The following is a 15,415-nucleotide window of genomic DNA, read 5'->3' as shown; positions in this document are numbered from 1 at the left end:
ATTCATAGATTCTAGGACTGGAAGGGACCTCGAGAAGTCATCGAGTCCAGTTCCCTGCCCGCATGGCAGGACCAAATACTGTCTAGACCATCCCTGATAGACATTTATCTAACCTACTCTTAAATATCTCCAAAGATGGAGATTCCACAACCTCCCTAGGCAATTTATTCCAGTGTTTAAGCACCCTGACAGGAACTTTTTCCTAATGTCCAACCTAGACCTCCCTTGCTGCAGTTTAAGCCCACTGCTTCTTGTTCTATCCTCAGAGGCTAAGGTGAACAAGTTTGCTCCCTCCTCCTTATGACACCCTTTTAGATACCTGAAAACTGCTATCATGTCCCCTCTCAGTCTTCTCTTTTCCAAACTAAACAAACCCAATTCTTTCAGCCTTCCTTCATAGGTCATGTTCTCAAGACCTTTAATCATTCTTGTTGCTCTTCTCTGGACCCTTTCCAATTTCTCCACATCTTTCTTGAAATGCGGTGCCCAAAACTGGACACAATACTCCAGCTGAGGCCTAACCAGAGCAGAGTAGAGCGGAAGAATGACTTCTCGCGTCTTGCTCACAACACACCTGTTAATACATCCCAGAATCATGTTTGCTTTTTTTGCAACAGCATCACACTCTTGACTCATATTTAGCTTGTGGTCCACTATAACCCCTACATCCCTTTCTGCCGTACTCCTTCCTAGACAGTCTCTTCCCATTCTGTATGTGTGAAACTGATTTTTTCTTCCTAAGTGGAGCACTTTGCATTTGTCTTTGTTAAACTTCATCCTGTTTAACTCAGACCATTTCTCCAATTTGTCCAGATCATTTTGAATTATGACCCTGGCCTCCAAAGCAGTTGCAATCCCTCCCAGTTTGGTATCATCCGCAAACTTAATAAGCGTACTTTCTATGCCAATATCTAAGTCGTTAATGAAGATATTGAACAGAGCCGGTCCCAAAACAGACCCCTGCGGAACCCCACTCGTTATGCCTTTCCAGCAGGATTGGGAACCATTAATAACAACTCTCTGAGTACGGTTATCCAGCCAGTTATGCACCCACCTTATAGTAGCCCCATCTAAATTGTATTTGCCTAGTTTGTCGATAAGAATATCATGCGAGACCATATCAAATGCCTTACTAAAGTCTAGGTATACCACATCCACAGCTTCTCCCTTATCCACAAGACTCGTTATCCTATCGAAGAAAGCTATCAGATTGGTTTGACATGATTTGTTCTTTACAAATCCATGCTGGCTGTTCCCTATCACCTTACCACCTTCCAAGTGTTTGCAGATGATTTCCTTAATTACTTGCTCCATTATCTTCCCTGGCACAGAAGTTAAACTAACTGGTCTGTAGTTTCCTGGGTTGTTTTTATTTCCCTTTTTATAGATGGGCACTATATTTGCCCTTTTCCAGTCTTCTGGAATCTCTCCCGTCTCCCATGATTTTCCAAAGATAATAGCTAGAGGCTCAGATACCTCCTCTATTAGCTCCTTGAGTATTCTAGGATGCATTTCATCAGGCCCTGGTGACTTGCGGGCGTCTAACTTTTCTAAGTGATTTTTAACTTGTTCTTTTTTTATTTTATCTGCTAAACCTACCCCCTTCCCGTTAGCATTCACTATGTTAGGCATTCCTTCAGACTTCTCGGTGAAGACCGAAACAAAGAAGTCATTTAGCATCTCTGCCATTTCCAAGTTTCCTGTTACTGTTTCTCCCTCTTCACTAAGCAGTGGGCCTACCCTGTCTTTGGTCTTCCTCTTGCTTCTAATGTATTGATAAAAAGTCTTCTTGTTCCCCTTTATTCCCGTAGCTAGTTTGAGCTCATTTTGTGCCTTTGCCTTTCTAATCTTGCCCCTGCATTCCTGTGTTGTTTGCCTATATTCATCCTTTGTAATCTGTCCTAGTTTCCATTTTTTATATGACTCCTTTTTATTTTTTAGATCATGCAAGATCTCGTGGTTAAGCCAAGGTGGTCTTTTGCCACATTTTCTATCTTTCCTAACCAGCGGAATAGCTTGCTTCTGGGCCCTTAATAGTGTCCCTTTGAAAAACTGCCAACTCTCCTCAGTTGTTTTTCCCCTCAGTCTTGATTCCCATGGGACCTTACCTATCAGCTCTCTGAGCTTACCAAAATCCGCCTTCCTGAAATCCATTGTCTCTATTTTGCTGTTCTCCCTTCTACCCTTCCTTAGAATTGCAAACTCTATGATTTCATGATCACTTTCACCCAAGCTGCCTTCTACTTTCAAATTCTCAACGAGTTCCTCCCTATTTGTTAAAATCAAGTCTAGAACAGCTTCCCCCCTAGTAGCTTTTTCAACCTTCTGAAATAAAAAGTTGTCTGCAATGCAGTCCAAAAATTTGTTGGATAGTCTGTGCCCCGCTGTGTTATTTTCCCAACATATATCCGGATAGTTGAAGTCCCCCATCACCACCAAATCTTGGGCTTTGGATGATTTTGTTAGTTGTTTAAAAAAACCCTCATCCACCTCTTCCACCTGGTTAGGTGGCCTGTAGTAGACTCCTAGCATGACATCACCCTTGTTTTTTACCCCTTTTAGCCTAACCTAGAGACTCTCAACTCTTCCGTCTCCTATGTCCATCTCCACCTCAGTCCAAGTGTGTACATTTTTAATATATAAGGCAACACCTCCTCCCTTTTTCCCCTGTCTATCCTTCCTGAGCAAGCTGTATCCATCCACACCAACATTCCAATCATGTGTATTATCCCACCAAGTTTCAGTGATGCCAACAATGTCATAGTTGTATTTGTTTATTAGCACTTCCAGTTCTTCCTGCTTATTACCCATACTTCTCGCATTTGTATATAGGCATCTAAGATACTGGTTTGATCTTTCCTCCCAGTTTTGTCCTGACCCTCCTTTCTCTCTGCCAATATAGCCCACACTCCCTCTCGTTTCCAACCCATCTCCCAGGTCTCCATGTTCCCCACTTACCTGCGGGCTTTGCTCACCTGTCCCTGTCGAACCTAGTTTAAAGCCCTCCTCACTAGGTTATCACTTGGGGGGGGGGATCACTCTGATTGGTTGCTTTCCCCTCTTGCCTACCTCCTAAGAAAGAGCAGCTAATCAGGGCTTCTGCAGGAAGCAGACAGTTTCCCTCACAAGATGGGAGGGGGAAGAAGGGAGCAGAAAAAAGCTTGTCCCTCCTCTACCCTCCCCTCTTGTGAGCAACAAGATGGCTCCTCTGCTCCTTCTTCATCTCTCCCTTCAACACTTGTCTTGGGAAGGGGGAGAGGGGACCCCACTGCAGTCTCCCTCTCTTAGAGAGGAGGCAACAACTCCAGGAGCTGCAGAAGGAGTGTACGTGAGGCTGGAAGTACAACTGATGAGAGGATGGGGGGCAGAACAGATGTGGATACAGAATTGGTGGGCACTGGAGGCTGAACAGATATGGGGACAGAATTGATGAGGAGTAATGGGGCAGAACATGAGGGACAGAATTGATGTGGGGATGATCGGCTCCTGGCAAGCAGGGCGGCGGGGGAGGGGGGAGGAGAGTCTTTATTTGTATATACTAAACAGTATTTATTTGGGGGTTGAGACAGAATTAATTGTTTGGCATAGAGATAGGCAGGCGCTCCTTTTGGGAAATGTCGGTGTGAAATTACCCATAAACAGTCATCTTAACAAAATAAGGTTTATTAAAAGCAAAGAGAAAATGAGACAGTTTAACATATCTATGTTTACATGTCTAGTAAGCTAGACTTGTAAGGCATTCTTAACTGAGTTACAGAGAAAAAGAAAAGAAATAAATGAATAGCTTACATCCTTTGAAAGCAATCTACTCTCTGACTCTCTTCTGGTCAGACTGTCAGCATCACTTGCTGCCCAGTGACAAATTCTCTACTATATCCCAGAGATGCCTGTCTTTGCTGTTCCCAAGACCTGCTTATCAAACTCCCCTACAGCTAGGTAAATTTATGTACCCAGACTTGCCTCTCCTTGATTTCCATACATCTCTCATGTGTAAGAATTGAGGTGTCATTAATATTTATATAAATGGATGTTGGATTAGAATACCATTTCGGAGAAAGACTGCATGATTATTGTCTCCATTACCATGGGAAGGTTCCCTCAGCCTTCTTGTCCTGAAGATTAGTGGATCAAAAGCCTCAACAATTTCCATTTCTTGATACTATATTTGCCAACTTTTGATCTGTTCCGTGCTATAGGACCTAGCTCACTCTCTCTGGGCTGAATATATTCAGTCTCCATCTCTGCTGAACAAAAAAAATAGTTTGGATATGAGCCTTTTTAAAAATATTAATTTTAATTGCTATAAAAGAAGCTATTGACAGACCATATATCCTTTTTTCACAGATACCTAATTGCTATGTCTTCCCACCTGCAGTTAATTGTGCATACCTTTCATCTCCCACCAAGTCACAATTGGACATATTTAAAGATATACCTTTATTTTATTTTAGTCCAGATTGTGAACCCTCAAGCTTAATAGTACCTTACTCTGCAATTGGTCTGTTGTATTGTTTTAGATGGCATATATAGGCTCAAAGAGGCAAAGGTGTTAACATGACCCTGACACTGTCCAGTATTAAACAGTGTTAAACAAGGTTTGAGGTTTGGGTTGCAGTAACATCAGCCTTCTTATTACTACTGCAAACATACCATTAAGATCTTTTTAACCTTTTATTAATCATATAGAAAAGAAGGGAAGAAAAAAAGGCTAAATCATTTGAAATGTAAATATTAAATAAGGCTTTCATTCTAACAACACTTCTTGGTCCCTTTCTCTACCTGAAGAGAGCTGAAGGAAAAGCCTCTTTGTTTGACAGCCTTTTAGATGGCAATAATTAAACTTTCTAGGCAAAAGAGAAAAAACTAGTTGAGATGGGCTGGCACTGTTGTTATTGTTGTTGTTATTAAAGTCCAATCCCCTTTTACTAGAAGAGAGAACAAGACAAACATACACAAGAGGGGAGAGAAAGAAGAGCAAAGATGAAGAGAAGAAGAGAAAATGCAGATTGTGTTTCTGGTGGTGACTTTCACTTGCAACCACACTGCTGAAAAGAAAAAAAAGTCACAGGACACAATCTTATCAGTCACTCCGCGACCCAGCATATTTGTATCAGCGTTGGTTGTTTAGGGCATTGTTTTTAGTTGCTCTCTGATCACAGGATTACAGCAGTGTTGCAAAATACGTAGTCTTGGACAGCTAAACCAGACTCTTATTAGACAGAAGGAAAAAGAAGAGGGATAGGGAAGAGAAGAAATAAGGGGAGAAGAAAAAGGAGACCTGGGAAGGACTGACAAAGTCTCTCATCCCAGGTGGTATTTGGGATGAAGCGGGTACCAGTGGAAGTGGCAGTGTCACCTGGAGTAGCTTTCTTGGCCCAGTCTGGTCAGGACATCTCTCAGGATTAGGATGAAGAAGGTCTGTGGTCCCAGGAGACAGTGGGGGTGGCAGCCATGATGCTGAAGCTCACTCCTTCTCCTATTTTTCAGTCAAACAATGTATCTGTTTGTTTGCGATTTCACCTCAAATGCATTTTCTTTTAAGGATCCCAAAAGGGAATGATGGCAGAATAGATTGTCCTTTCATTTTGTCTACCACTTAGGTCTAATTTCTGACATACCAACTGTGGGTCATTTATTTCCAGTCCCACACTTTTTTTTGTTCACAAGCCATGATCTTGAATACACTCCTTGAGTGATATTAGTACGCCTTTCTTTTTGGAGGTTTCAGAGTAGCAGCCGTGTTAGTCTGTATCTGCAAAAAGAACAGGAGTACTTGTGGCACCTTAGAGACTAACAAATTTATTAGAGCATAAGCTTTCGTGGGCTACAACCCACTTCTTCGGATGCATATATGGTTGTAGCCCACGAAAGCTTATGCTCTAATAAATTTGTTAGTCTCTAAGGTGCCACAAGTACTCCTGTTCTTTCTTTTTGGATTAATTTCAGGCTTTCCGGGTTCTTTTCTAAGATGTTCAGTGCCTCCACCCAAAGTGACTCCTCACTGTGCCCAGGACTTCCTTTTGCATCTTTCCTCATGAATATCATGGTGTGTGATTGGAACATTTTGTATACTTGTATCCACTTTCCCACAGTTGGGCTCCCAATTAGGGTAAATTTGTAGGTCCAATTATTACAAGTCACAGTCACAGGGAACCAGTGTTGAATAATGTACTAGTAGGACATCAGTAGGGTGCACTGTCACAAAATTGGCCCTTTATTCACTTATTGCAAATAAATTTTGGATACCACATGTACAATGTCTAGTACAATGGAGCTGATCCTAATTGGGGCCACTCTGTGCCAGCTACATAAAAAATAAATTATAATTATATCAAAAATGCTCAAATATCCATCATTAAAAGTTCTCCAATGATACAAAAACTTATATCAGCGTTAAAAAAAAATTACCATGGCACTTTTACTGACATGCATATTTTAAACTGATTTTACTGGCAACTTTTGATTTTTTTTTCTTTTGTCTGACAGTAATTGCACTGGTAGTTGGCAACCAAGTTCAAAGCTAGCCTGCCTTTTTATTCTTTGTGTGCTTTTTGGAATTGTTCTTGCACTTATGGAAGCATCACCACCATTTTTTTTAAAAAGCTATTGCACTCTATTTTAAAAAGTGTTAAATATCAATGTCTATAAATAGACATATTAAAAAGAAGAAAATGGAGGAATAGAATATTTCAAGCACTACCATTGCTACATGCTGTTTATTAAAACTCAGTCTACTAATACAGCAATTAGCCCTACAACAGGGTGTACTTTAGAAGGGTATCCCTTCTTTTTTCATATGTGTTGTGAGGCACTGGCTTTTTATTAACATTCTTGAACTTTCCTTCCCTGCATGACTGCTTGCATCCATTTCATTGTGTCTTTTGCAGGTATTAGATTGTTTCTATATGGAAGATACATGAATAAACATAATATACCTAACAAGCCTTCATGCATCTGGCATTCAGGGATGTCAGAGATCCTTTTATTGCCTTTCAAGTCATCTTAACATTATTCTTGTGTTTAAACCATTTCATGAATTAAATAAAATAAAGTGTAGTAAAACAATAATAAAACAAAAGAGGATATCCTTTATTACAGAAATAGAAGCAGGGATGGACTCCAACTGCAAAATTTGAATCCAAATTGTACAAAAGCTCACACAGCTTTGAATCTGAGCTTTTAGGCTTGGCCCAGTATAGAGGCTGAGGCTAGTGATAAAAGTTCACATCTGAATCCAAGCTTTTTCAGAGTTTAAGAGTGTTGGATCCACTGATTTGGCTGAGACCCATCTCCAGATTTAACTAGTAATCAGTACTTTAAGAACACTTTTTTAAAAGGGATGCAACAGACAACTGCAAAACCCCTGCCCTAATATATAAGGTCTGTGTAGTGTTGTCTGGTTTTGTATTGTCTGATATTGCAGCTTTGACAAGTTCTAAAATTGCATATTTGAATAATTCAATGGAGATCCCATAAAAAATGTGGCATTTTGAAATATACATATTGTAAGTCATTTACCTTTTTGTACTTTTCATTGTCTGTCTCTTTATGAAAATCAATAAAAATCAACCCCCCAAAATATATCCCACATTTGTATGTGCAATTTGCACAGATATACTGTGTAATTGCATTTGCAAATCAATAGGTTTGACAAACAAGTACTTGAGCTGAATATGCAAACATCTGTGCACACATACTCAGATACTATTTTTTGCAGGAGCAACTTCTTTGAAAATGTGAAGCGCTGGGAACTTTACAGAAAGGAAGTCTAAATTTGTCAGTAGTGATAGCACTGATTAGGCACTTTAATACTACATAGTGTATACAGCACCTTAGATGTGCATAGCACTTTATAGAAACAAAGAAACAGAGTCCCTGTCCTAAACAGTTTATAATGAGTTAAATCTATTCAAATTAAATAACACTGTATACACACAACAAAATGTTGTTTAGATGCAGTGTTGTAGGAGTTTATCTATTCAGATCTGATTTACAACACAATAGACAGTATTTCCATCAATCCCTAAATGAATTCTACATAATTTATTGCTGAATGCCAAAACACCCAATCACATATTTATATATATATTTGAAATGTGTGTTTTCAATAAAAACACTAAACATTTTGCCTTTAAACTTCATGCATGATTGTTGGTGTTACACATTACCTAGGCACATGGAAGTTTTTTACTTGGGCTTAACTGAACCCAATAAATGCACCAGGAGAACAGAGGATGCAAGAAACGTCCCTGTCTTTGCACCTCAGCACAGCATTCTATTATAATCACAATTCTTGTGCTCAGGTGAAGGCTAGCACCACCACTGACTCTAACCACTACAGAAATAGTGGACCTGGCTAGCTGTGGATGGGACAATATGTTTCTCTCTCTTAAAGGTGTCTCAACACAGGGTAGATCCTAAAAAGCACAATCCATATGCTTAATCACAAGACACTCCTTCAAATCCTTCGTAGAAAAATAAAACTGTCTTTTGGAAGGCAGATGTACCTTGTTGAAGAAAATATTAAATGCAGCCAGCATCACCAAGAGGTTTAACCACAGTTGTATTTCCCCTGTTTTGGGCAGATCTAAATTCAGCCTGTGTTCATCACATCATTTTATTACTAAAGGTTTCATCTAAAATAAGCCTTATATCAACATGGTCTTCTTGAAAGTCTATTATCTGAACATGATTGTTTTAAGTAACTTTTCTCTTTTTATGTAATTCAGGAAACGAATAATTTCATAGCTCCCAGAAGGTATGCTTTTTTTCAGCATTAGTGCACTGCAAGAGTTTGGGGACCAAAGTTTCTCCATTTCATGAATAAAAGGCATGTAATGTCATTGATCTTGTATTGCAATTCATTAACTATTTCATTTGAAACTGAATATACATTTTATTGTAATTCCATTGGTCCACCACACTGCACTGATTGTAATGGGTGAATTTTCAATTGAACTCTCAAGCTGAATTCTTGTGGAAATCCTATTACATTTCCTAGTGCCATCATCATCAATCAATGTTGCTTTGCTTTATTGTATCTCATGTTTAAACCACAGTTGCCAACTTTCATGCGGTAAAATAAGCACCCCGACTTTCACAATAAGCCAAAACCAAGCTAATCCCATTTCAAAACAAGGCCAAAACAAGCCAATCCCTAAGAACCCCAACACTCTGTGACTAGATCCCCCAGGTGTGCAGTCTGGGACTGTGGTGGGCCCGCTGTGCATTCCTGCCTGGAGCAGATAAAAAAAAAAAAAAAAAAAAAAAAAGGAGCAGCAACAAGCTACAACAAGAAACAAGCTACAAGCCAAACAAGCAACTTACAAGCCAGGTAAGCCAAAAATAACATTTTTTTCATGGGTTTGGCATGTCTGGTTTAAACTATCAAGAAACAACAGCGCAAGTGCAACGAGGTCATGTGAATTTTCTAGGAAGTGTCCTTTGCAGCCTGATATATATTGCATTTTTGTTATTGGGATGTGTCAACAGTGGTGAAAACCAGGGCCTTCTTCTACTGTAGAGACTTGATTAAAGTACAAAATGCAAACAATAGAACAAATATCACAAAGTTTATGTGGGGAGGTGGACAACATATTAACTAAGGAATGCCCAATCTTTTCCATGTATGAAACTATAGTGCAAGCAGAAGATGCATTCTCCTCTCACACAGAAAAATCTGTTTTTTTGCTGAAAGGGAAATGCTTCAAAATGTATATTGGTTATATATAATTTCATATCATGACTTCCATCTGTGGGCTTCCAGATGTGAATGAATGAAGTCACAGTGTCACTTCAACCTCTTATAAAAGAGGCTCATGTAGTGTCTTTCTTTTGAAGTATGATAAAGTTTTGAGGTACTTTACTATAGATTGAATTAATCCCGCATTCTACAGTATCAATCTACTTAATGCATTAAACTTCAAGGAGGCAGAAGACAACTCCGTATAGTGCACTAGAAGTTCAGTAAGTTACAAGACTGGGCAAAACAATGTGTAACAAATAACCTACTTAGTAAATTCAGACCCTTTTTCTTAAAGTGAATTATTCATGAAAAGGCTGAGATTTTTAATGTATTTGCTCATTATTGGTAAATGTCCAACAAACCATTTGCACAACAAATTTCAACCTGTAGCTTTTCAGGAACTGGCTGCTATGGGTTGTTGATGTATCAAATAACATGTGACCGGTCACTTCAGTCACATGGTGGTAATTTGTTTCCTGAGTGGATAACCTAAGCTTTCTAAACTGGAGGTGGGCCTGGATGTCAATGGATCAGAGAGAGAGAGAGGCGGGGGCAAAGACATAGCAGACCAAATAGATTTTTGAATACTGAACACCTTTTTCTGACCTTTTGCATACAAAATAGCTTGCTTTGTAAATGGCTTTTCTGTGTATTCCTACTTTCCAGATACGACATGTACTATTTCATATACCTTCCAAGTACATCCACTGTAGGATCTTTCTTTCATCAGCCACTAAACACAGTCACTGAGTGTGTACACATACGCAGATCTATTTGCAAAGGGTGCCGTCACCCATCTTTGTTTCAATTTTTTGACTGTTCGGCAGGTCTTTGGACAGGGAGGTCTGAGGAACTACCATTTATTGTTAAAGATTCTCTCCCTAGACCATACACTATACAACGTATCACAGAGCTGCCTGCACTGCAATTATCATTGAACAAACAATTTGGGGAGGAGAGGTGTGCATGCACTCAGTCCCAGGTGTCCAATCATCCCATATTCAGTGCTATTTCATATATCTGCTAAATTCATTAATTTAATGTACTGATCTCCAGTTTCTGCCATTTAGCACCACTTACCTCACTCTCTGTCACAATAAGTTTGGTAACCTGATGTATGCCCGGGATGCTAGCTGGAAAAGTCATGGTCACACATTTCTTTATCTCTCATTCAGTTAACCGAATCAGTGCAAGGCCTCTGACCAGGTATATTTGAGGAAACACTATTTTTAGTATACCTCTTCTATCTCATCCATAACAACATGTTTCACATATATGTGCCAAGGACATTTTTTCAATATACTAGTCACCATTTCTATTCACTATCACTCTTTACCACGCAGTGTTGTCAACCCTTGTGATTTTATCATGACTCTCATATGTGGGTGTTTTTTTTTTCAAACTCCAGCGCTTGTAGTTGTGTGATTACATGAAAATCTCAGCTTCCATTAAAAAAAAAAAAAAAAAAAGCGGTGTCTAGTACCTCATGGTTGTGAAGAAAAGTATGAAAACGTGAACCCTAATGGCTCAAAAACAAGAAGAAAAAAAGCCAACACTTATTATTTTTTCTAAATCTCATGATTTTTAAGCCAAACTCATGACTTTTTGGTCCTGACTCATGATTTTTAAATGTTTGGGGTTAGCCAAACTGCCACAGTCATTTCTCACAAACATTTCAGCACCCTACTCTGCTGCCACAATCTTCTCCAGCTTTTTCTTGACAATCTCTGCAATGCCGTTATGAGAGTGTGAAATCAATACAAAAATCTGTGGCAGATAGAGAATGTGAGGTCAGCACAATATGAATGGAAAATAATATTAAGATAAATAACACAAGGAATACTATGCCAGTTGTAATATTTGTTAATATAGTAAGAACATCCTCTTTCATTTATTTGAAGCTGCTACTGAATTTCTAGTTTGCTGCAGAATTCAACATTATAGTGCTTCAGAAGCCAGGATAATTATCAGAGTATTCAGATGGGGCTTACTGTAAAGTACACAGGGCCTTGTCTATCACACCTAGAACATTATCAATAGAGTGGTTGTTATGGCAACAAACATAACTTGTGTTACATGTGGAATATATGTGATTCCAAAAGCAAAACTGTTTTTGGTTACATATAAATTCCATGAAAAAATACAATGCAAGAACAGCAGGTATCTCAGCTGATGCCAAGATTTTCAAAAAGGCACAACTTAATTCAGTTACAAGTGGAAGTGCCCAAGCATGAATTTAGCCTTTTCCTAATCACAGTTTTCATACCAGTCTAACTGTGTTGGTCAGGGTGTGAATTTTTACTGATAAAACCTTGGTAGCAACAAGGGCTGTGTCAAATAGTTAGGGGGTCCCTCTTAAAACTAACATAGGGTGACCAGATGGGATGAAGAAAATATGGAGACACAACGGGGGGGGGGGGGGGGAAGGGGGCCCCCCCCCGGGGGGGGAAAAAAAAAAAAAAAAAAAGTGGAGTCCCACCGGCAGAGAAAAAAAAGAAGCAGAGTCCCGGAGTCCCGCTGGCAGAGGGGGAGGGGAAAAAAAGGCGGAGTCCCACCAGCGGAACAAAACAAAACAAACAAACAAAAAACAGGAGTGTGACATATCGGGACAAATTGCATCCCGACCAAACATCGGTTGGGACGCGGGACAAACCCCTAAAAATCAGGACAGTCCTGATTTTATCGGGACGTCTGGTCACCCTAAACTAACACCACTCCCTCAAACCCCCCCCCCCAGAATGTTTGATGGGCACCCTTCATAGACAACAATTCCCTACTCACTATCACTGATTCTGTACAAAACAAGGACAACTTTATTTGCAGGAAAGGAAACAGCATTAATTTAGGGAAAATATGGCAAAAATATATCTATATTAATTATAAGTAAAACACTTCCTAATGGTAATTGTTGAAGTAATTTGTTAAAATGGTTCCCCATCCACTATTGTGAATGTTCAATAGGCAAATGTCCCTTTATCACATCACTTTCCCCTTCCCCATTTGCTAAACCCCATTCACCGATTTGTGTAAATGGATAGCATTGTCCCAGCATCCTGAGGTGCACTCAAGCAGACTCGTCTCCACTCCCTGTGGAAATGCTGCCCAGCCCTATCATGAGGCTCCACTACCTAACTCAGTTATGGTGATTTTAGCTGGGTAGGTAAGAGAGGTGTCACTATAGTTCATCCATCTCTGTATCATCTCTCACTGTGAAGACCTCTGTTAATTGCTCTTGCAGCAAAGTCCTGACTGCATTATCACTCACCATAAAGTCCTCTCAACAGCAAAGAATTTTTAGTTTCATAGTGCTCTGTTAAGCCTGGAGAAATATGTTGAGTGAGACTGTTTAAAACTCTTTGCTTCATTCATTTATGTATAATACAAACTCCTGACAAATGGGACAAAAGATTCTCTTTGGCCTTGATTCAGCAACGTGAATAATTTTAAATACATGAGTAGTTCCACTGACATCAATAGGACAATTCACTTGCTTAAATTTATGTATATGTTTCTGTAGCTTGCTCATACCTTTTACTAAGGTTCAACAACCTCTCTCCTTCCACTGCACTCAAATTTCAGCCTACTATGAAATTAATATTCTACTACTTGTCCAGATCTCCAAAGGATTTTCTTGAAAGTTGTAAGATTGGGACACTTGATATTTCTGATTTTAAGATTAAAAAACACCACAAAAATAAATTGGAATAAATGTTGAAACTATTATTGTACCCTGTAAGGGAGCAGTAAAGGGCATGAGGAAACTCCCATCCCTTTTGCTGTTCAACATTAAACATTCTGGTTATGCAGAATGCAATGAAGTGGTAAGAGACAATTAAGATCCAATCTAAATAAGGCATTATATGTTACCAGTCAATAGTTTTACTTTTCGATAAATGAGTTCAGAAATATTGCTCCATCTCAACAACCTTTTCATTGATAAAGATGCCTGGGATATTCATAAGAGATGCACAAGCCAAGTACTTGCTGGTCTCTTTTTAGGTCTAGGCATATACTCAGATTGTTACATCTACCCTTGCCAGTTGAACCCAAATCAACATTATATCAGAGAACATAGCCTGCAGTTCTAAACCTGAAGTTCTACTTCAATGCACCAGTAAGTTTTCATCTACCTATAAAGTTGAATATCTTAAAGTATGACATATGTGTAAGCTAGACAGCAGATACAAAAATGCCATCCTATTCTTTCTAGCTTGTATGTACAATAAATAATGAGTTAGGCCAGTCTATAAGTTCTGTTCTTTTAGAGAGGATACTTTTATTTAAAATATTATCTAATTATTGCATGAAACAAAAATAGAGTGCAAACACTTTGACAAAATAAGTAACTGTTGGACCAAGAAGGAAAGACTAGTCTTCTGAGAATGGTCATACTCCCATTGAATGTTTGCATTTTCTGTTAAAATATGAATGTTTCATATGCTCAAGTATACCTAATAATAGCCCCAATTCTATAAATTCAATCTTTAACTTGACTCCAGGTCTGAATGAAGACTTGTAGACAAGAGGAATGAAGAAATTATCAAGATACTCGTTATGTATATATGTCACTGTTGTCACTTAAATTGTGCAAAGTGAATGTAAAACTATATCACTAGTACAAGTGGAGAATTCTGATTTGGTAATGATTTATATCCACTGTTCACAGGAATAAATGACAACACAGGGAGTACATCAGTGGAGATACATGTACATTGACTGTGTACATGCACATATGCATGTGTGTGCACGCATTATGGACGGATGATGGATGGATAGATGGACACACACAGAATGTGTGCATGGATTCTATAAACATTTTAATAAATTCCACGTCCTTTCTATCAGGCTTCATTCAAATTCATTTGCAATCTCCATTTTGCAGCCTTTTATATAATATGTATAATATGTTATGTTTTGCTCTCATGCTTTGACTCATGGTTATTTAATAGTTTTTAAGGACAGAACAGACCAGTGATCATCTAGAGTTATATTTGGCATCGTCAGAGTTGATGGGAACTTTGCCATTGACTTCAATAGTGACAGTATTTCATCCCTTGTTTTTAAGTTGATCTTTCCAGAAATTGAATATGAATTAAGCTCATATCCAACTGTAATGTAAATGGTATATTTACCTCAACTCCTGAACTCCTAATGCCTTTTCTATTGTATTTCTGGAAGGTCATCACTAGTAGTGACCTTCACAAATCAAATCATCCCCACTGTCTCTCTCTTTATTGGGACACTTTTTCCAGAACAAGGTAACTTTTTCTTCAAATCACATTGATCCAGAGCATTTATGTATGTCCCCTTTTATTGCATTGACTGTCACATTTGTGCGTTTTTTGATCTTTTAGATCTAAACCACACTTTTCTTCTCTGTATTGGCATATGCCCTATTTTTTTCACATGTACTTGACTGACAGCTTTTTTTCCCAAGTCCTTTGCTGCAACTTCCATTGATGTTGCTATACCAATGTCATATGCCAGTGTTAGTTCTCCAGGTAACAGCCTTCCTTGAACAGAGTTACTGTGCATGCCTATTGGGAGCTATACCAACATACATTAGAGTTTTCAGATGCTGCTTAATGTATGCTCCTCAAATAATCTTTGAAATATACTCACTACTTAGGAGGCACAAAGTAGATGGAAACTGGTTGCAAGTACTCAGCA

At 38.8% G+C, this 15,415-nt stretch overlaps 1 pseudogene; it reads right to left on the bottom strand.

Annotated features, from left to right (window-relative positions):
- LOC112109374 overlaps nt 1-10,891 on the bottom strand; it is a 97,719-nt pseudogene extending 86,828 nt beyond the window's left edge.
- Between the last annotated feature and the right edge of the window lie 4,524 nt (nt 10,892-15,415).

Source organism: Terrapene carolina, unplaced genomic scaffold (genome assembly GCF_002925995.2).
Source record: "Terrapene carolina triunguis isolate 2854851 unplaced genomic scaffold, T_m_triunguis-2.0 Scaffold66, whole genome shotgun sequence".
In the NCBI taxonomy this organism is placed as follows: Eukaryota; Metazoa; Chordata; order Testudines; family Emydidae; genus Terrapene; species Terrapene triunguis.
This window is presented reverse-complemented; position numbering and strand designations above follow the sequence as displayed.